The sequence below is a fragment of the Passer domesticus genome, chromosome 7, assembly GCF_036417665.1.
Source record: "Passer domesticus isolate bPasDom1 chromosome 7, bPasDom1.hap1, whole genome shotgun sequence".
NCBI lineage: Eukaryota > Metazoa > Chordata > Aves > Passeriformes > Passeridae > Passer > Passer domesticus.
Window position 1 is genome coordinate 39704314 of NC_087480.1, and position 21662 is coordinate 39725975.

Consider the following 21662-nt stretch of genomic DNA (forward strand, 5'->3'; position numbering starts at 1 on the left):
TTAAACAAAAAGAGGTAAACTATTTAAAAAGCACTGAACAAGTTTTGAACTGAGTGATCAAAAGAGGGAAATGCACGTCGCACTAGTGCTGGGTCTGACAGTGTCAGATTGCTCATGCAGTGTTCATATTCATTCACTGTTTTTTTCAATTGCTCCCAAAATCCCAAGCAAAGAAAAAGAATCCCTCTGAATAATTTAAAATAGTTCTCTTTTCAACCATCAGTCCTTTTGTTCTTGTGTGTATCTATAACCTCACACAAGTCATTTTAATTTATCTATGGTTGTGATATAACTATCTCCATGTCTAAAGCAGTGGGAGAGCAAAATGGAAATAAAGTATTTATAACATTTTAAGGAAAAGGAAAAAAGAAGGCAAAAATCCTCTAGTCTGTCTAGAGAGTTACAAAGAGCTCTGTGATGTGATGACTTCCTTTAAAAGAAATCCATTCATTTGCCAGTCAGTGCCAACTAAAGGGGGCACCTAAAAAGGAATAAAAATGAGTATCTTTTTATTTAAGATGAACATATTTATAAGGCTGTTTTTTTCCCCCTCATTTGATTTATATCAGACTTCTAAAGTGCCCCATTTCTAGAGACTCACCCAATATGATTAGCATCATTATTTGTATTACAAAGTGCCTCAGAAGCCAGGAGGGAAATCAGCAGCCTTTTGTACTAGACATTGCATGAACTGTCCTTGCCTTGAAGAGCTTACCTAACAAAAAAGAAACTAAAAAGCAACTAAAGACAGCAGAAAAGTAATTCTGTAATAGGAAGAGCGACAGACTATTTTAAAATGCCCTGGAAAACCCCTAAATGCACAGAGAAATTGATCCACTTTCTGGGATTCAAGTCTTTGCTTTGACCAGAAAACTCTTATTACTATGAGGTAATTTATCAGTCAATTTACAACCTGCAGTAATTTTAAAAAAAACCCTATTCTTTATTTTAAAACTGCTCTGTCATCCATCCCATAGTAATCACTTTTGTAAATTCAGAGCAAAAAATCTCTCAGAAAAATGAGAGACTGGAGGGAATACTAGAAGAAATCCTGGTTTGAGACAGGAAGTCTCATAACCCAAGAAAGGCCAGATCTCCTGGGTTCTAATCCTGACCATAAAGATATTAAACACAATTTCTTTTTATTTCCTGGAAAAGAATTAAAATTCTTTTCCAGGAAATATTCCATAGTTTGTTTCCTTAATTCCATGTGATTTATAGCAGCTGTCCTTCTCAGCTTCACACACATCAGCTGAGGCACAAAGCCTCCTGCCTCTCATTTCAGCCTGTTTCAGAAGCCAGGACTCTGAGGAAATGTGCAGAACTCTTCATGCATTGAAGTTGGGCATGTGTTGAATTATACCAGAAAATAGGAGAAGTGACAAAAGGGTAAGAGAAAATGATTGTGAATTTAGTCAAGTTAAGCTGAGACTTTGGAGCAGACAGAAAGAATGAAGATCAAGGGAGGTGGTAATAAGAAAGTGAAGATGTTTCAATAAAAGCAGAAGGTTATGTCTGTCAGGCTGTTCAGGCTGGTCCACAGGAAGCTGTAAGATTTATATCTGTGTAGTTTGGAAAGGATCTGGAATTTTATATTTTGGTATCATGATGATATTTCTAATGCTGTTTATGCATCTTTGGTTTTACATACTGCATCTTAACACATGGACAGGGCCAGGCATAATCTGCTCTTTGCAGGGTGGTTGTCCATGCAGAATATTACCCTTGGACAAATTCAGGATCAAGCAAAATAATGATAGGGTCATTTTTACATATTTCTGTATTTTTATCTCTATCTCAATAGAGGAACTCATTCTTTTAAGAAAATTAAGGAGGATCTATTTTAATTTTTTTTTTTGGAAGCTTACTGCAGAACAGATGTATCTTCGAGACTGTCATCAACCCCCTGAGTAGCAATGATTTGAAACAGTTTGTCAGAAGTACTTGATCCTGATTAAAATAAGACAAATTAACAAGTTTCACCTCTCTTGATGGAGAACAGATAACTGTCATTCAGTGGTTCTTCCATCGTGCAATAATTCTTTCCTTTATTTTATTTCCAAATAGGTTTTTTATAAGTTTATTGATATTCTGCAGTAGGATAAAGGCAACCCCCTTGTCTGACACTTTGAGCTCTTTCTTGGCTATGGGAAGGGCTCAGCCCCGAGGGCACTGATGGCCCCCTGGCCCCAGGTGCTGCCCCGGAGGGCAGCTCCAGTCAGACTCAGGTGTGAGGGCTCCTCCTCTTCCCAAGTGCTGCCTGTTCCCCCTGCTCCTGCTGCTGGGCAGCCTTGGCTCTGAGCTGGGCCGGAGCTGCTGCTCCTGGGGATGTCCTGCCCCCACTGGGGAGCTCTCCCTGCCATGGGGCAGCCCCAGGACACTGCCCTGATGGACGTGGCCCAGAGTTTCACTGAGTAATACACAGCTTTTATTTGTCTCCTAAGGAAACCTCCCTCCTTCTCGTCAGATAAAATGAAATGCTTCAAGGCTATATATTTCTCAAGTGTCTGTATAGGAAGAAAGGCAGAGCCTTATATGATTTGTTGTCCAGGTAACAACACGGAACTTGTTTCTGTTTGATAGCTGGAGCCCCCACAGGGTTGTTATTTTTTAAGGGTGGATTGTTTGGTTAAGAATGGAACAAATATGTGTTGTGGCAAAAAGGGCAAGGGATGAGCCCTCAAGAGCAGTGGAGGTGTGTCCTCAGGGAAGGAGGGCCAACCTAAACCTCCACCTGCAATGGTAGCTCACAAAGTCAGCCTCTGCTTGCCCATCACACCCAGATATGTGGGGAAGTATTGTTTGGTTCCAGCATTCAATTACTGTGTGCTATGAAATGGGAAAATCTCTTTTTAAACATTTATGCTATTAATTAATTGCAACAGGAAGGCGTAAATGTTTCCTTCTCACTCAGCCACCCACAAGATGAATTATGGCCTGTGTGGAGCCTGAAAGAGACTGAATAGAAATAGACTCATTTAAATATATATGTTTTTATGAGGAATTTAAAATTACATATTTGCTAGAAGTAGAAGGTTTTTCTCCATCCATCCTCCCTTTGGTAGTAGGTCCTCATCAGAAAAAATGTGACTTGGTAATGTGTAGTAGGAAATCACCTAGTTCTTGATTTATGCCAAGCTAATTTAGGCTTCAGATCATTAAAGAAACTACTTTGTATTAGAGCATATTAGTAGCCTATTAGATGACTTAGGTTAAAATAAGTGAATATTAAACTGTGGTAATATGAACTGAGTAAATGAACATAATGAAAATGAGGTTGCTCTTACTTTGTTCCCCAAGTAGTTTTGTCTAAGGTATCTTATTTTTAGATTTTGTCACACGTCTCTTACTGGATGAGAAAAGGAAATTTCTGGAGATCAGAAGATGAGAAAGCAGTCTGTAAAATGCTTGAGTGTTAAATATACTCAGTCTTGTGGCTGCCTAGCTCTGCAAGAGGTTACTTATTTCCTGTGCTAAGTTTGGATGACTCTTTTAAAAAACTATTCTGAAAAAAAATATAGCAAGGCTTATTGTGTAAGCATAGATATGAGAAGGAAAACATCCCAGGACTTGATTTTCTCTAAGGCCAGATTCTTAAATATAACTTGATTTTCTCTAAGGCCAGTAAAAATGCTTCCTGGTCCCAGCAGTTCCGTTCATGTACAGCAGAGTTTCTTTGAATGGGGAAGTCTGTGACATTCTCTCAACTCCTTAAGCAAATCAGTGTTGGGATGCTTTCAATTAAAAGCAATGTGGGGTTTGGGTTTTTTTACTAGAAAAAAAATTGCTCCAGCAAGTATTAATCTTCTGTATTTACCTCCTGGAGCTGCATGTGAGCTAAAATATACTTTGAATAATTACTTAAGGTGTGGTTGATAAACTTAACCTAAAAGCAGCATTGTGAATTAGCGTTAATGAAATTTAGTTGCTGAAGGGGGGAAATATTTCTTTGTTGAAGTCTGGAAATTTAAAAGCTGAAAATGCTTAATGCCCTTTAAGGAGAGGGAGTAAAAAAGCTATTTATTTATTTTAATATTAAGCAGTTGCATTTTTCTAACAGCTAAGTTTAAGTTGACACTGCTACAGTTAATCTCTTACTCCATCTGTGTGTAACCACTTCATGTTTGGGACAATATTTACAAACTTTTCAGGATGAATCACATTTGAGTAACAGGAAATCTGTTTCAAAGGTAAGTCACAAAGCCTCTTAGCATAGCCTTAGGAATCCCCAGCATTTTCTGGACCACAATGTGGCAATCAGCAGTTCAGGTATTTCAGAAGAAAAATTCTATGTGTGCTTTGTTGAATCCTATTCAGAAAGTGGTGCAAGCTGTTTATTCCTGACTTGTATTTCAGCACAAAATCTGAACCTCTGTAGTGTGAAAATGGGACCAACCTTCCCTTGTCTATCTCCACAAAGTTCAACTTTCTTTGCCTGTGCAGGTGCACTTTCATATTTAGAGATGTACTCTCTCTGTTATTAATATTTATGCCATTAGACTTCTCCTAAACTCAAAATCTGGCTCTCTGGGTAGATCCTGTGGGGTCCCAGAGATGACAGGGAAGTATCAGCCTCCAGTGCCTCCATTCCAGAGGGAGGAGCAGCTCTTGAGTGAAGCGGGGACAGGAGCAGCAGTGGCTCTCCTGCTTCAAAAAGCAAAGTAACCAGCTGTGACCCAGCATGCTGCTCTGACTCTGAGCCCTGGTTTACCTTATAACTCTTTTTTCTGCTATTGTGCATTTTTCACTTCTAGATCAATTAAACAGTTTTGGATTTGAAAGATTTGACTTTTTTTATCCATAAATGTGTAAATCTCAATGGTATCTAATCTTAATATTAATCTTTCCTTGGAAGGACTAAGAGAAATAAATAATAAGTTTTCACATGTTTAGAGTTGGAGTTTTCAAAGTGACACATGGAGTAGACAAACATATGTTTCTATGTGTGGGAAAAAAATTAGGAACAATGGGTGGTTTAATTACAACAACTATCCTATTTCTGAGTAACTGCATAATAAGATTTTGTTTTCCTCGTAGCCTTCTCTAATCCCAGGATGATTTTTTTTTAAACTTAGGTAGAAATGAAATTTTAAGATATAGTTCCTCTTGGGTAGCATTTGTAATGCACTCTGATCTCCCTTCCCTGCACATGTCAATTCATATTTTATGGAGTCTTATCATAAAACTAGAGCCAGTATTACTCTGAAGCGAACATCACCCTCTTTTCAGCTATGGATAATGAAATCTGTTCAAAAATTTCCTTTTTCTTCCCTGCACTAGTAGTTTAGGTGTTTTAATTATTCGTGTGACAGTTATAATACCAAGCCCTGCTATTATTAAACCCTTGCATTAAGATGTTAAACAAAACCCAGCAACTTCCATAAGAAACCTGATCTTCAACAAGGAACCTCATTAGTAGTACAAAGCAGAATTGCTGTTTACTCACTGATAGACACCTCTCTAACAGACATATTGGGAAAATTTAACTCTTCTGTAGTGTCCAGGACTTAAATTGATTTTGAAGACATTTTTTTTCCTAAGCCTTTTCTATTGCTTTGCAAGGTTTTGTAGTACTGGGAAGAAATATGAGAGATTTAAAAGCCATACATATGACACTTTTAGATTGAATTACGTCTGAGCTTCTTAGAGTGGAAAAGGCAAATGGAAAAGGAATAGGTTTTTTCCTTCCATATTTCTTTCTCTCCGCAGTCTAACAGCTCACATTAGCCAGGTCTCTTTAGTACAAATGCACTTTTAAGAAACTGATCTGTGACAGGATGTTAGTCAGGCAATGGCAGTGCAAGACACGCGGCTGAATGATAAAGCTGGCTTTCAGGAGGGAAACTTCTGGTCTTATTTGGGGATCTTAGCAGTGTGAGCAGGACTGCAGGATTTGAGGCAGTCCAGGAGAGCTGACTAATCAGGAACAGTTTCCTTGGAGGGCAGGAATGATCCATTACAATGCAGAGGATGAACAAACAGGGTATTCCTGAATCAGCTCAAATGGGAAAAAAGGGGCACAGGAGGAGGAAGAAGTGACAGGTTTCTTGGCAGAGCCTGGACATGTTCCCTGAGTGGACAGAGATGGAGTCACTGAAGTTGAAGCTTACCTTGAGCTAAAACTATCAAGGGTTATGAAGACCCACAAGAAAACTTTGTTTCACATTTGTTGACAGAAAAAATCTGGGTCCCTCAGTGAATCTTTGCAGACCTAGAGCCAAAAGACATGCTCAGAGTGGCAGATTGAATAAAATATGGTAAAAATTTTTAAAAACATTGTTTTTTTTTTTTGTTTTCAAGATTAATTTTGTTCATTGTCAAGCTGATAAAGGAGTATTTAATTTCTGATTGTCTTAGCCCAGAATTTTTTAGCTGACTCAAAACATTCAGGTCCATTCAAAATGGCACTACTGTTCTCTGGGTTGGTTTCCTCTCCTTATTCAAACCCTTCTCTGGCTCTTCTGAAATGGTGACAGTGTTTTAGCAGAACCACTTCCACCTGTGTGCACCAGCAGATCACAAGGAATGCTGTCATACTAAAATTCTAAGATTGTTTTTTTTTTTTCTCATGACATATTTAAGCCTGCATATGTTGCAGCTCTGAATATACTTGCACAGATCCAACTCCTATTATCAGCAATGGAATTCCAATGCCAGCAACAGTTCCTACAAAAAATAAATTCCCTACCTTCACAATATATTTTTAAAATCTCCCTGTGTGTTTCAAAACCCACAGAGTTCTGGAAAAGTGCTATTCTTCAAGAAGTTGCTGCATTGATAAATTTCTGATGTTACCTCCCATTGGTACCATTGTTGAACTGCAAACCAACAGCTTATCTGCATCTAATGAGGAAATGTCCATTTTGAGGTCTAGATTAACAAGTAATGTACAGAGCAGATTTCTTCACTGTTCTCTTTAGGAAATCTCACAGAAGAACAAGGACTCCTGCCTTCTATTTTTAGTGAAGTCAGGTCTCATTGTGTTCCTTTGGGTCATGCAAGGAACTGCTGTGTCAAACCTTTTAAGACAACACTGGGAAATAGTACAGTAGGATGACCTGACTAAAAATGGTAGTTTTCAGTTAGTGCTTCAAACACTGACTAAAGAAGTAAATTAATCTTCTCTGCTCCCATTTGGTAACAGGGGTGAGCTGCTGTGTTTAATTCATGCCCTACAAAAAGGCAGCTGTTTTGCTTTGGTGGGCCAGGCTCTGGGGGCTACAAAAGGCAGGGGGTTTCACCTGAGCAGTGCAGATGTGTTCCAGTGGGGCTGGTGCTCAGCTCATGGACTTCAGAGGAAGGTTTTTTTTTCCAGCTGATCTCTCTCCCTGATATGAGTGATGCAAAAGGACTGCATCGGCTGTGCTGTGCAGCATAGTTTCAGTCAAATACTTTCTAGCTGCACCCCAGGGTTGAAGGTTTAGGGCACTGCTCATTGTCCCCAAAGAATGGCTATTGCAGAGCTGGAGCACAGCTTGGTGTGAGTGGCCAGATCCTCTGTGTCCAGTTTAACACCTTAGTCTGTCTGTGTAACACTGCAGAATTGGATAAAGTGTGTAAGGAGCAAGCTTTACTTCATACAACAGCTCCTCTGCATTCCTCTGTAATTTAGAGCAGGCTTCAGGGAGGTTTTTTAATTATGAAAGTACCTTTATGGTGTTTGGCTGCCTAGGCTGGAGGGGGTTGCATTATGGCATAGGCTCTCTTTCTCACTTGCTTGACAGGTGTAGTGTGGATACTCATGGCTGGGATTCTGATCCTGAAATAAGGTTTTTAATCAAGTTAGTGTGAAATTCAAAGTTAGTTTAAAATGTGCATTTCTATGGCATAAGGTTATGGAATAGAGTGATAATTTTGCATGGTGGCAACTTCAAAATAATCTTTGAAGTAGAATGGGAGACATGCTGAGTCTCATAGCTTTGCATATGGAAGGGATAAGAACAGTTTTTATCACTTTTTACCTAAAATTTTAAAGATAGATTAGAATTTAAATGTGTTAGCACAAAACCTGTAGGTTGTTCTGCTGTAAAAAGGTTAAACTCTATAGTTTTAAAAAAGGTTCATCTTTAACAAGTAATCTTCAAATGCAAGCACTGCGGAGTAGTAGGTAGGAGCTTAGTATAGAGAAAATGGGAAGGGGAAAGAAGTTCTCTTGAATTCCATCCACTTATCACTCCTCCCAGCTGTTGCTGTGATTTCCTATAGTCAAGTGACACTTTAAAAATATCCTTTGTCTTCATGATTGCTAACAAATTAGAAAATTCATGAAGTACTGCAGAAAAATAGAGATTTTTTTCAGAGCCCTGAGTCTGCCACTCTGTGTCCCAGTGAGATAGTGCCAGTCTGAAATATTTAAAAGCTGCTTAGAGAGGGATATTTACTGGGTTGTGAGGAAATGGGAGAGATTGTCCAGAGAAGCTGCAGATGTTCCATCCCTGGAAGTGTTCAAGGCCAGTCTGGATGGGGCTCTGAACAAGATGGGATAGCCAAGGGCTCCCTGCCCATGGTAGGGGGTGGAATGAGATGAGCTATAAGGTCCCTTCCAGCCCAAATTATTCTGTCATTCCATGATATTCCTACTTCACTGCTACAGTCCTCTGATGGAAAGTATTGAGGGAGGAGAGTGGGAAAGATGAGCTGCACCCCTCCCTGAACGGGAGATGGGTTATCTGCAGGCACAGAGTGTGTGGTGATTGTGAGTGGGGCTGGCCCAGCCCCATCCCCAGTGGGTGCAGCTGTGAGCAGCAGGTGAGCAGCACTGACAGCAATGAGCCATGGAGTGCCCAGGGGCACTGAGCAACACCAAAGGGAGCAGAGGCACACAGGGGCAGGGCATCAGCATGAGGGGATAAAAGGCTGGGCTGGAGAATGACAAGGGTGGGTACTTGAAGCCTTCTGAAGTGGTGTTGCTTTGTATGGGTTGAAGCTTTCTGAAATTGTATGATGATACTCTGTGTACTGTGGTTTTCTCAACTGTGACATGTGCTGTGACAATTATCTGTCCAATTGTACAACCACAGTTATCAGTGATTGTACAATTCTTTCTCCTTATGGATGGTTCAGATCAGTGATACAGCATGGGACATCCAACAGTTGACTGGGTATTGATTGCCAGTACTGAAGAAAATGTGAATATTTAATAGTTTTTTTAAGCTCTAGATATAATTATTGTGGTAATACTGGAGGAGCTTAAATAGAGAATTGTACCAATGTTTGCAAATATGGGAAGATATATTTGTTTTTATTGAATGCTGCTCTGTAACTCAGACAAACTTTTTTTAAAGCAGATTTTTAAAAGAATACCTTTTTTTTTTTCAAGGCAAATGGATATCTGATAACTTCTGAAACAGAAGGAAGAATTTGCAGAGGAGTTTGCTCTGTCTGGGAGGCTTCAAAAGGTAAATAATTTTCTGTGTACTGTTTAATTTTCCTAAGCCTCTAGATGATATTGCTCTGAAGAATGTAATTGGGAAAGCTCCTTGTGACGTAAGAACATTTTAATGTGTGCTGTCTTTTTATGAAATATATTTAAAAGATGCACTTACTGAAGTGGTGTTGTGCAGCTGATTAAAGATACATTCTGGAAAGTTGTCACATGAAAACTGGGGAAGAGGATGAGGAAAAAGAGCATGCTCTTTAAGGAGTGGTGATCATGATTCATATCTGAATCTAGAAATTCATGAAGAGTGAAATTTAAGCTCTCATCATCTGGGAAAATAGCTAAGTTGTTTCTGTGAATCTGGTTAAGTTCCAAACTCCTAATGGTGATAGGAATATGTAACGGAATAAACTTGGTAAGGTACATGTGTGTCTTCTGACCTTTTATGATCTCTTCATAAGCACTGTATTTGAAGATGTTTTGGGAAATATCATCTTTTGAGAGCACGTTCCCCTCTCTGATTTCAGCCAAAGTGTGAACTTGTACATCTCCAGGCTTGTATCCCAACAGACTCTTAGTTCCTTGACCACATAATTAATAAACCACAGCCCTCCTTTCAAGTCCACGGAGCTTTTTTCTGAGTCCTGTACTCCATAAGCAAATTTCTTTGCTTCCTCAGCTCTCTGACCTGAGTTGAGCTTCTTGGAATACTTTTTTAACTTCTTATGACTGTGTCTGTTTTCACTTGCTTTCACGTGGTCTCAGCTGTGTTCTACATGGAAATAAACCCTGTATACCATGCCCAGTAAGTTGCTTTAAAACACTCAAACAGGATTTTCCCTGGCTGATTTTTACTGGTTTAGCCATATTGATTTGAATTGTGCTGTTAAGACAGACATGTAAATTTTGTACTGCCTCACATAATGCAGGAATTCCAGACAAGAACATGTTTGTACTCCAGTTGGTAAATGTGTTGGCTGTACCTTTGGCTGCTTTGCAGTTGCTGCTCTAGTGTGAAATTCTCTACAGATAATTTGAAATTTAGCATCCTTTGCCTTGTGACTCCTACCACTAGAGGAAGTTTTGAAGGGTAAGGATGGGGGAAGTAATGTTGGTTAAGCAACTGTTTTAACATATAATTATCATTTAGAAGTTTACCATAGAATTCATATAGTGCATGACAGCCTGATGGGCAGGCTTTTCAGAAGCTGCCATATGTTAGTGGAGGGAAGAAACCCATATATTGACTTAAAATGTATTTTCTTTATGGTGTTCCGTGCTACTTGCTGATTTTTTCCACTGTCCCTCAGCACGTTTTGCTAAGCAATGGAGAACCAGAAAGTTTCTGTTACTGCTTTCCATCCTAACAACCAGCTCACAGGACCATGTGCCCTGGTTGGAGAGGCTTCAGTTCTCTCAGGTTATCTCTGCTGTTTATTTGATTTGTTATTGACACTGGATATCTGTCACTCCAGCTTTCTCCTGAGGTTACTTTCTCATGTGGTCTGTTGTGTTCTATACCTACTGTCAATCTTCCCAGCAGACAGTTTGCTAATGTAATTGGTTTTTACTTCCTTTAGGTTCATTGTTTACATACAGGTAGAAAGATCTTAAATCTTCATTACGTGCATCCTTACACCCTGGGAAAAGTTACAGTTCTTTAAATGTTGCATTCTTTGTTGCTAGGGAGACACCAACATGAAATAAAATCCTCTTTGTGCTTCCAGTTTCTTTGCTAATTATTGTTAAAATAAGCTGGGAAGATACAAAGCTTTGGGAATTTGCTGCTATTAATTTCATTTTATTTGAATGAAGTTTGATCTGTGCTATTTGGTTCAGAATGCATTTATGTCATTAAGTTTCCTAGAGATTCACTGGTTACTGTGGAGCTCTGAGGTTAATTGAGTAATCATTAGTAGCATGTATTGTCTGGTAAAAATGAATTGAAATTGATTGGAATCCAAAAGAAACCCACATTCTCTTTTCATCACATGAAAGGGACAGTGTGGCTCCTCTAGTAAAGGCATCTATCAAGTGACCATCTGGTTAGCCTGTGACATGGAACATGCAGCAATATTTCTTTGCATTTTGAAAAGCTACATGTTGCATGTAACCATAATTTATTCAAACCTCTGCCTTATGGAACCAATTTAGATTTATGTCTGTTTGATGTCCATTTGAAGTCAGTTGATCCTAATTTTCCTGCCAGTGTTTTTATATCTTCTGTGAAGATTTTGTATATATCACTAGGAATAATACAAAGCTTTAATTATTGTAGAGCAGGTGGTAACATTCTTGGTTTTTTGTCCAACTTTACTTTGGTAGTACTATTAATTTATTCTTTTATGGCTGTTTTGTGAATGTTAATTGCACTGAAAACAGTAAGAAAATTATGAAACTTCATCACAACAAGAAAATATTTATCATATTGTTGGTCTGTAGTATCACAGAATGGATAAGGTTGGGGGGACCAGTGGAGGCAGTGCAGTCCAACTCCCTGCTCCAAGCAGGATCCCCTGGAGTGGAGTAATCAAGATTGTGCTTAGGCAGCTTTCAAATATCTCCACAACCTCTCTATATAGTTGTACTCCAGGAAAATGTAATTACAATTTGAAAACTTATAAAGGTTATCCCTGCTGGACGCAATCAGAAATAATTTTTTAATTAGAATGGACTGGTCTAGATTTGAAAGAGAATTAGTCAGAAAGCCTGGATATTGAGTAATATCAGTTCTTAGAATAGCTTTAAAAAATGGGAAAATCCTTGTAATAGGGATATAGAAAAGAGGCAGAGTGTGCTGTCTGTCAGTCATGACCATGGAACTGGATACAGAGAAGTCATTGCTTGGATCTCATTCTCTGCACAGAAGCCTGTTTGCTATTTCTGCTCTATTTTTCCTGACAGATTTGATAGCTGAGATTTTAAGACAATGATATTTAATATTCTTGCAGAAACTAATGTGCCTTTTGTAGCAACTAACTAGGCAGCAGCCTTCCAGCCATCACAGTGGCTAGCTAAAGGAAAATGAATTTTTAAATTTTGCATATGGCAAGAATGGAGAGAAACTTTCTTCCAAAAAAAGAGAATATTTAAACTAGACAATATAGAAACCAGGAGGTACTTTTATCTTCAACCTTGCTGTATTTATTGCAATACATGTTTTTTTATTGTGTCAGCATTTTCTGGTCTTTGGTATAAACATACTTAAATAGTATATGTGTCTATACATATATGCAAATGTAATGCAAATATATGTTATTCCGTTTTTATCTATATATTATTCCATATATATGTATACAAAGATAGTCTGCTATTCCACGTTTTCCTTTCACTTTTGTTAATGAGGAAGAGTTATTTTGCATTAAAACCACTAGTTTAGATAGACGTTCGGTGGGCTTCCATGAAATGTGGGGGTTTTTTCCTGTTAAAAATATTATTTATGGGCAAATGTAAACTATAAATAGCTCTTGCTTAACCAGATATGGTTTGAGAAATCATAAAAAAGCACAGAAAGGCTGCTTTAATTTGGAATGGTGGAAATGATGCAAATGCTACCGTGGTGTGCAAGTTGCTGATTTAAATCTGGGAGACAGCTTGATTTACTCTTGTCTGCGGGCTAGGAATAGCAGTAAGCTTATTTTGACTATAAATGGAAGAAGCACGACATAAAAGTCACACAATAAAACATTTTGCTTATATCCATTGGAACTTGTTTAGCTGCATAACTCTGGTAGTTTCTTTGACTATATCGTTCTGTGTGTGTGCCATCTCTGCCCGCGTTCTGTGCTACTACATTTCATCTGCACGGTTCTCTCATTTATCTTTTTCTTGTTCCCTTGACTAAACCAGAGCTCTCAATCTATCCTGACAGTGTGTGGATGTAAAAATTACAAGAAATGACCCACACTAGACAAGTTTATCACAGCTCTTTCTGACTGAGTCATGAGGAAGGTTCTTATTTTGATTCATCTGCTAGACCCTGTGTCTATTCATTGATTTATGTGTAGCAGGGAATGTTAAGTTCCCCAAAATGAAGTGTCTGATGCTTAGGTTTAAGTAAGGGAAAAGAAGAATACATTTTCCCATTTTCTAGCTATAAGTTGTGTACTACATTATAGAACTCTCAAATGCATATTACAATTTTATGCTTTAGCAATCCTTGAGTAATTGCATTATGTAAAACAATTTGTAAGATCCTGAATTGAGGGGAAGGTCTTGAGCCTGAACAGTCAGAAACAAAGTAGTTAAAGGCTGGGATAAGATTAAATGACCTGCATTGAAATTGCTTGTAGCTAGTGATAAAAGATGGGAAATTAAGGCACTCTTCCTAAAGTGGGACCAGCTCAACCAATCACAGAGGAGTTTTTCCTCTGTCCTTTTATTACAATTACAGAGGAGTAATTGTTAATACATTGGCAGGGACATCAATGAAAATAGTTTTTGACCTGAAGTTTGTCTTGTTTGCTATAGCCACAGTCAGTTATTTCACCAGTTTGTGCAGTGTTACCTAAACCAGATCAATAGTACTGGTCTGCCTTTTTGTATGAAGAATCTGTTAGGATTCGGTCTTCTCCTGATTTCCAGAGCTAACATAACAGCTTCAGAGTTTAATGTAGGTCTCCATAACACATGGTGCAGAGAGCTGCAAACTAGCCAGAGCTGGTGTCTGTTCCCAAGGCCTGACCTAGTGACCACAGCTGGAGCACACAGAATGTGCCCTGTGCCTCACTGGTGTTTCAGGTCACACGGGAAGCTCTGCCAAGCACCTTAAATACAGAACCAATGAAGCCAGGTAGGCCTGTTCCTATTCTCCAAGGCGTTGACTCTTATATGGACTTTGTCATGGCTCCCTCCTGAAGGGTGGTGGATTTCCCTAAGAGCAATTAAAACCTCAGTGGAGAATTTTCATCTTCAGAATTTATAGACAGGGAAGCAGCTTGAGCCCACAGAACAACAGACTTAATGGACTGTGTGTTTTACATGAGTAGCTCTGTACAGAGGTGACTTTCTTGGTTTGCTTTCTCACAGTGTGTGGGCTGTACTTATGCAGTCTGAATTGTATTATTGCAAAATATTGTTATCCAGCATGCCATGTTGAATTGTCTTGTGCACTCCAGGACTAGGAAGACAGAGAATAATTTCCCTTGACCTGCTGGCCGCAGGAACCTTCTGAGGTTTCTTTTATCCTGAGCTTTCCTGTGACCTCTTGATGACAGGATGTGTTGAAAATGAAAGTGTATCAATGTGTGTGTGTAAGCTCAAGCTGGCATGTCCATGGTGACTTTATGGTAGATATTGCAGGTACAAATAGTAGTGCCTTTAGCTTTAACAGCACCTGGCAATAAGACAGTCTTCAAAGTATCTGTCCCTCATGAAGCCTTCAGTTAGGGCTAAAAATGTATTTCTTCTGTGTGCTACAGTTTCATTTTCATGTCCATAAGGCAGAGCTTTTCAGGTTTTGAAAATCCTGTCTTAACTTCTTGTCAGTACTTGCATGAAAAACGATGTGATGTAACTTGTTCCAGGCTATGATCAGCATAGACAAATGAGTTCTAAAGCACCGCTCATTTTCCTAATGTAGTCTGCCATGCTGGAATAACAGTGGTCATGGTTGCTCAGTCGAAATAATTTCTGTGATTATGAATTGGTTTGAAGTTGACATCACATAATTAGTCTTTCAGGGGAATGACAATGGTACAGCATGAGTGTGGCTTTTATACATTGCTGCTGCTTCTGCTGTGTACCTGGATGAACTTTTGTGAGAAAGTGACACAAAAATATTACAGAACACACTGTGCTGGTTTCAGCTGAGACAGGGTTAAGAGACTCCTAGGACTGAGCCTGTAAGTGCTTCCAGTGAAGAGCAGCACTTAGATCTGGGAGTAGCCCAATTGATTGCTGTGAAGCAATGGAAATCGATGTGGCTGCTCCCAACTGTAAGCACTACAGACTGGATTCTGGGCTGTCTCCAACCACAGACACCCGCTTCCAATTCTGGCAAAACCTTAGTCATGAGTGTTCATGTGCATTGCTTAGGATTTAATCAACATTTTTCAAAGACTGATTTAATTTTTTAATTTATTTTGATAAGGCATTGTGGTTTGGAGGTTTTTTTTAACCACCTGCATTTTGTCCTATGGGTTTTCCACAACAAGCTGGAACACATCATTGAAACCCCTGAAGCAAAGGGCAGGATTCATTAAAAACTCCTAAAATCTTAGCAGATACTTCATTAGCATGCAGGGATGATATTCAAATTGCAAGGAAACTTCCATTTTTATTCTTTCTTTCCTGAAGCCTATCAAAAGCCTTGTTTCTGAAGAATAACTAAACAATATTTCACATCAGCTTTCCAAACAAATTAACCTTTGGGTGGAGACCATGTTTGGAACTACCCATCCCCCAGAGGAGAGTTTTTTGCACGTAATGGGCTCATGTAAAATTGGGTAAGATGCAGTACTGATCAGTAATGCACTGAGATGTAATAGCAGTCTAAATCTTTCCATCCATGCCTGTCCACAAAAAGCAGAGTGATTGTTTTACACGAGACAACAGATAGGTGCATGTGTTCAGGACCATGTTATCACTGCCTCCTTTTCAGACACTTTGGCAGAAGCACAATTACAGCTATGCTTATCTCTTAAAAAACTCCCAAGTTTTACCAATTGCAATATGTTTCTCTAAAATTCAGATACTAAGATTTTTTAAAATTGGGGAGTACTTCATAAATTTGACTTCAGTGAATGAGATAGTGATGTATGCAGGAATATATCAGATGTGAGAGGCCTGCAGTTTGCTAACAGCAAGCCCCAGACTGACTAATTCCCTGTACACAGCCTCCTGGCACGGAGTGCACGCGCTTCGTAGCAGCCTCACTGGAAATGTAATAACTGCAGCTGTAATGTGCTTTTACAGATCTGATTTTTCATTTTCATGCGAGAAAGGGTGAAAACACAGGCTGGAGGTTTGCTGGAGACTTTGCATTTAGAACAAAAATATCCGTTTGGACTGAAGCATGAGGTTATTGATTGTAGAGCTAAAGGTTAAACCCGTCGCAATGACATGCTTGAATTAATGACATGTTGAAGAAAGCCACTTCTAAATTAAGGTCATTTCATGTATTTCCCACAAGAAATTGTTATAAGGACACACAGAAGATCAGTGGTGGAATTCATATTATCTTCTGATATTTCATATTGAACAAATATTTGTTTATTTTGTTAACTGCAAATCACACAGATTTTTGGTGTCACATTCCAACTGGCAGATGTAACTTTGTGTTACAAGTGGCAACTTGTTAGCAATAATTGTGAGTGTTTTCAGAAATGAGGACCAAGAGCAGCATTTAATTTGGACAGCAAAGTGTCCAAATAGTTTAAAAAATAAATAACCAAAAAATTGAAGGTCAGTATAAAAGTTGTATTTTTAAAATTTTTGTGAAACTTACATTCAACTTTTAACATAGAAAATTGTGTGTTTCTGGGAGTTGTTAGATGCAAAGGTTCTCAGTTTTAGGAGTCTGAAGGTAATTGCTCACTACTGACGTTGGCTTTTTGGAGGTGGTGAGTTTTAGGTATGTGAATTGTGGTTAAAAGGGATACTTTTTAACCTGAAGGTGTGGTGTTTTTCATGGATATTGACCATGGACAGCTGTGATGCTACTTATCTTATTTCACAATGCCTTATTAAAAGATGATAAACGATAAAAATTAAGCATGAGAGGTTCTACTCTTGAATAACATGATCAGCTATTATCTATGGTAGATTTGAAGCACCAATTTTGCTTTTTACCTCATGCGAACTAATTTTCCAGCTTTTGATGTGGATTGACAAATGCTGCTGTTAGCTTGAGCTCCAGCTCCAGGATGTTGGGGCCAAAGGAAAAACATCCTAAGCCCAAAACAGCTTATAGGTCCAAAGGTCATATTAAGGCCAAAAATAATATTTTTAACCTTTGTGTCAGGGCCTCTTGAGGCACAAATCTGGGGGTTCTGGCTGCCTGGAGTGAGATCTGTTCCCCACAGCACAGTGTCTAAAAATCCCCCCCCGGTGATCTGGGGCAGGAAATGGAACACACAGCCCTCAAAACCTGACAGACCAATCTCTAATCATAACTAATAGCAGAAGTGTTTATATTTAGTAAGTTCTGCAAGAAATATTTTCTATATTGAAAGTTAAGAAAATGGTGAACTGCTAAAAAAGCAAATGCAGAAATATTTTATATCGTGAACCTGTCACTAGGAAGACATTCATTTATGCTTCATGTGCATGCATTTATTGAAGGGAAAATAATATGCTTGCCACACTTGTCATACAGAAAATAACGAGCTATATTGTTCATTAAAATCCAGTCTAGGTTTCTAGAAGCAGAGCTTTTATTAAAAAAAAAAAGTCCCAAGCTTGAGTCTTGCTTGAATTTAAGCAAGATTTAGGCACAATTGCTGTATGAATTTCCTACTAGCAGTACTAAACCAGAGTTATAAAGAAATTCAGAAAGTTGTGCAAATGCAGTTATCAGGACAGTTTTGTGATAGATCCAGCTATGACCTGTCATGTAATCATTGGAAGAAACTAATCCAAAATGGCATGAATCTGAAATTTCCCAAAGGGACTGAAATGTTGAATGAAGGGCTTCAAACAAAGGGCTTGTTTAAAATGGAACATTTCAGTGCTGGCGGCTGTTCTAAGTGAGTTTGGCTGGTTACTCACATGAAGCAGAAAGTACTGAAGAAAAGCTGTCATACAGAAATAGTGACAAGAATAAGAAACATCTCTTGCATTGAATGATCAACTTTTACCAAGAAAACAAAAAAGATGTCAGGAAGAGAATTCTAAGCACACAGTAGCTTCATGCTGCTAGTTGATGTCTTACAGCAACAACAACAAAAACACAGACTATTGAGAGGAACAAAAATATTTGTATATTTCATTGTTTAGTGTTTTCTCAAGTACTTTCCACATTTCATAACAGTATTGAATAAACTGAACAACAGACAACAGTTGTGGGAGGAATAGAATTGATGTGTTATTTTGTAGGGAAATGTTGTAAAACAAAGGCAGGAAATATTGTTGAATATAGCTTAGGTACGATGTGAAGTAGGAAGATTTACTTAGATCTAGGGAATAAATGCTGTTGAAGTAGTTGGTGCAGTGACAATTTCAGACCACTTAAAACCTGTTAAATTCAGAGACCTAGCTGCTGCAGGGAAAAAAAAACCCCACAGATCTCCATGAATGTGTTTAGGTTTCAGCCATCATGAGGGCAATCTTGCACTGAGCTCCCTCCAAATTTGGTGTGGTCAGTTGATGATAACTGAAATAACGTTTAATATCAAGCCAGTGTGTCCTTTCCTAATATGAAAATGCACCCAAATTGGGATCTTGTCATAAAGTTGCACTGAATGTTGTTTTTTGATTACCAGAAGAGAATGTACATATTACGTTTCTATGCTGAACAAATCTTGGCTTTTGAAGGGTTTCTAACAGATAAAATAGGAAATCACCTTGAAATTACAGTGCAGAAATTACTGTTCTAAATCAAAGCTGATGATGTGAAGTGGGGCATTGGTTTAAATCCTTTTGCTTGAAAATATTGCCTTGACAAAACCCTCTCAGCAGACATTCAGAAGCACATTTGTGAATGTTTGCTGGACACTTGATTTAATACAAGTTGTGCAGTCTATAGATTTCTGAGTTTATTTACGCAGCAGTTACTGCTTTCAAAGAGCTATGCTGTTGGAACAAATGTTTGCAATTCTCAGCTAAATTTGAGTCTTTTGCAAAGCAAATCAGCTGTGTTTTGATATTTCTGAGGGGTGTAATAGTACAAGGAATTTGTACATTTTCCTAACAGTCACACTGACATGATCCTCTTTCCTGGAAAATCAGCATGGTGAGTGTGCAACAACAAAAATCTTGTAATATTTCTAGTTTTCCATAAAGATGGAATTAGCTGATGGCCTAAATTTGCAAGTGCTACTACTTGCAAAATGAAGATTAGAAACAAAGAAAAATCTGTAGCAGCTTTGCTCTGTATTGTTGAATTTGGAAGAGTGGATGTTTTTAATACATCCTACATATTAACTATGGGATACAACAAGCAGAGCATATAAGAAAATGTGTATCCATTTAATTGTTAATTTTCCTAATGTACACTTTCTGGTATTTTAATTAACTAACATTTGGGTGTCTATTTTTGTTGGGCTCAATATCTAAGGTCTTTTTTGAACCAGAAGAAATCCATTAAATCTGTTTCTAAGCCTCTAAGAATACTTGCCCTCTCCCACAGGTCTTGTTTTTTTTCTAAATTCGAGCAGCTACTTCATAGGCCATTTTGGACAGCAGATGTCATTTGTTTACCTAATTCACTTCTAGAGGTTTTATGTGTAAATCTATGGCAAATATTGTATTTTTCCCTGGCCTGCCAACTTTGGGCAAAAGTGAGTGCATCTGTCGTGTCTCCCAGGCAGCCAGCACCAGCTTTTGACGCTGTCATCCACACTGGCAATTTTCCTTTATTGCTCCTACTGCTTTGCTTTTCAGCTCTTGACTTCTGCACCTACAACTGTGCCACAGATTCCACACGCTTTATACTGCAGTGGGTGCTCTACCCAGGCAGGAGGAGCCCTGTCTGCACCCTTATCTAGCAGCCCTTCTCTCCTGTGTGGCTGGGAATCCCTGTGAGCAGTTCTCTCTCATGGCCTCCATGTTATTCTTGCACAGAACACAAACTAAGGCTCCTGAAGTTGGCATGTGAATCATACCTGCTTGATGTTGGTTTATCTTACAGAAACTTGATGTTTCTCTGAGTTCTTATGCTTCTGGAGAGTCTCCTTGATGTTGGTTCCTTGTATTAAAATGAAATGGGTTTGTGAAAATTAGTTTTAGAATACATGTTTTCCACTTTGAGCAAGTGCAGATCACTGGCAGGGCCACTCTTGAAATTGTTCAGCTACACTCTTCTGTCAAAAGCTGCTAGTAAATAAGAATGTCTGTTTAGGAACTGGTAGTACTGCAAAGACATTGTATCTTCAAATAAATGATGGAGAATGATGCTCTGGGTTAGACCTTTACCTGCTGGATGGTGCTAAGTTCTTCCTCCGTGTTGGTACAGTGATTTGTTAAAATGACTCCATAGCCTTTGGGCAGCCTTCAGTACAGAAATTGCACCAACTGGAGCACCTGCTCTGGTCTGAAAATTAGAGAAAACTGCTTTTGAAATAACCAGTTAACTGAGCAGAACACAAGTGACTTGCAAAGGATAAAAGGTCAGATTTAAAATGAGCGGTTTCCCTCTCATATGTTGAATCTTAAGTACTGCTAGGGTAAAATTTTGAAAATAATTTGGGATTAACTGAAATTAACTAATTTTCCTTGTCTAATGAAGGACTGTTTTAAACAAATTGTACCCACATTTGAAACCAGTTTTCCCATATTACCTAGTTCATGTTCGAACTGGAAGTCTTGTTTAGTGCTGAACTGTAAATGCCTGGCATTCAGGGGCAGACACTGCATATCTTCTTACTCTGACTTTTGATTAAAATGTCAGACAATGCTTTTAAGGGTGAGCTTAGGATCCAAATCTCATAAGTGGGTGTCTTTAGTGATCTAGAGTTGTCCTTTGTTTTATATAGTGATTTCACCTGACATTTACCCACCTGATAAGCAGCTTTTCCTCCTCAGTGTTTACCTTGCTGGCCTAAATAAACAAAGCCCTCCGGCTCTTCTTATGAGATATCTACTTCTCTGACTGGGTCCAGTCTGAATTCATAGTGTTTGAGGTGTGTGATAGCCCAGATGAGGTCTCACCTGTGTTTTGAAAAGTATTTTTATTTATTCATCTCTGTGCTGTTTGCTGGAAAGGCTATAAAAGGGTAAGGGTTACATTTTTTTTTTCCCCTATGCTCCATTATTTTGGGATTCTTTTGTGTATTGTGGCTAATATGTTTTTTTCTCACTCTTCCTCAGCAATTCCTCTGAAATTGCTCACTGCAAACCTTCTGGTTTTATTGGTCCTCAAGAGACTTGCACTTTAATTTAGTTCCATTTCTAATGCTTCTTTCCTTGAAGATTGGGATTGTCTGCCATCATCTTGTGATCCTTCTCTTCATTAATCCTTCCCATATCTGAGTCATCAAGAAATCTTCCACAAATTTTTAATGCGTTAATGACTGAATAAAAACTTAAAGTGAGTAAAACTGAGAAAGTCCGTCTAGTTAATCACATTGCTATGCCCCTTTAGACAATTCCTTAATGAGGTCTTCTCTGTTTATGCTGGTTTATA

At 38.5% G+C, this 21662-nt stretch overlaps 1 protein-coding gene across 1 annotated transcript in view; it reads left to right on the forward strand.

Annotated features, from left to right (window-relative positions):
* LOC135304940 (beta-1,3-galactosyltransferase 2-like) overlaps positions 1 to 21662 on the forward strand; it is a 577146-nt gene that overhangs the window by 79808 nt on the left and 475676 nt on the right. The window contains 1 exon segment of the mRNA XM_064427917.1: positions 9320 to 9398. The gene's annotated coding sequence lies outside the window, so the exon portion shown is untranslated.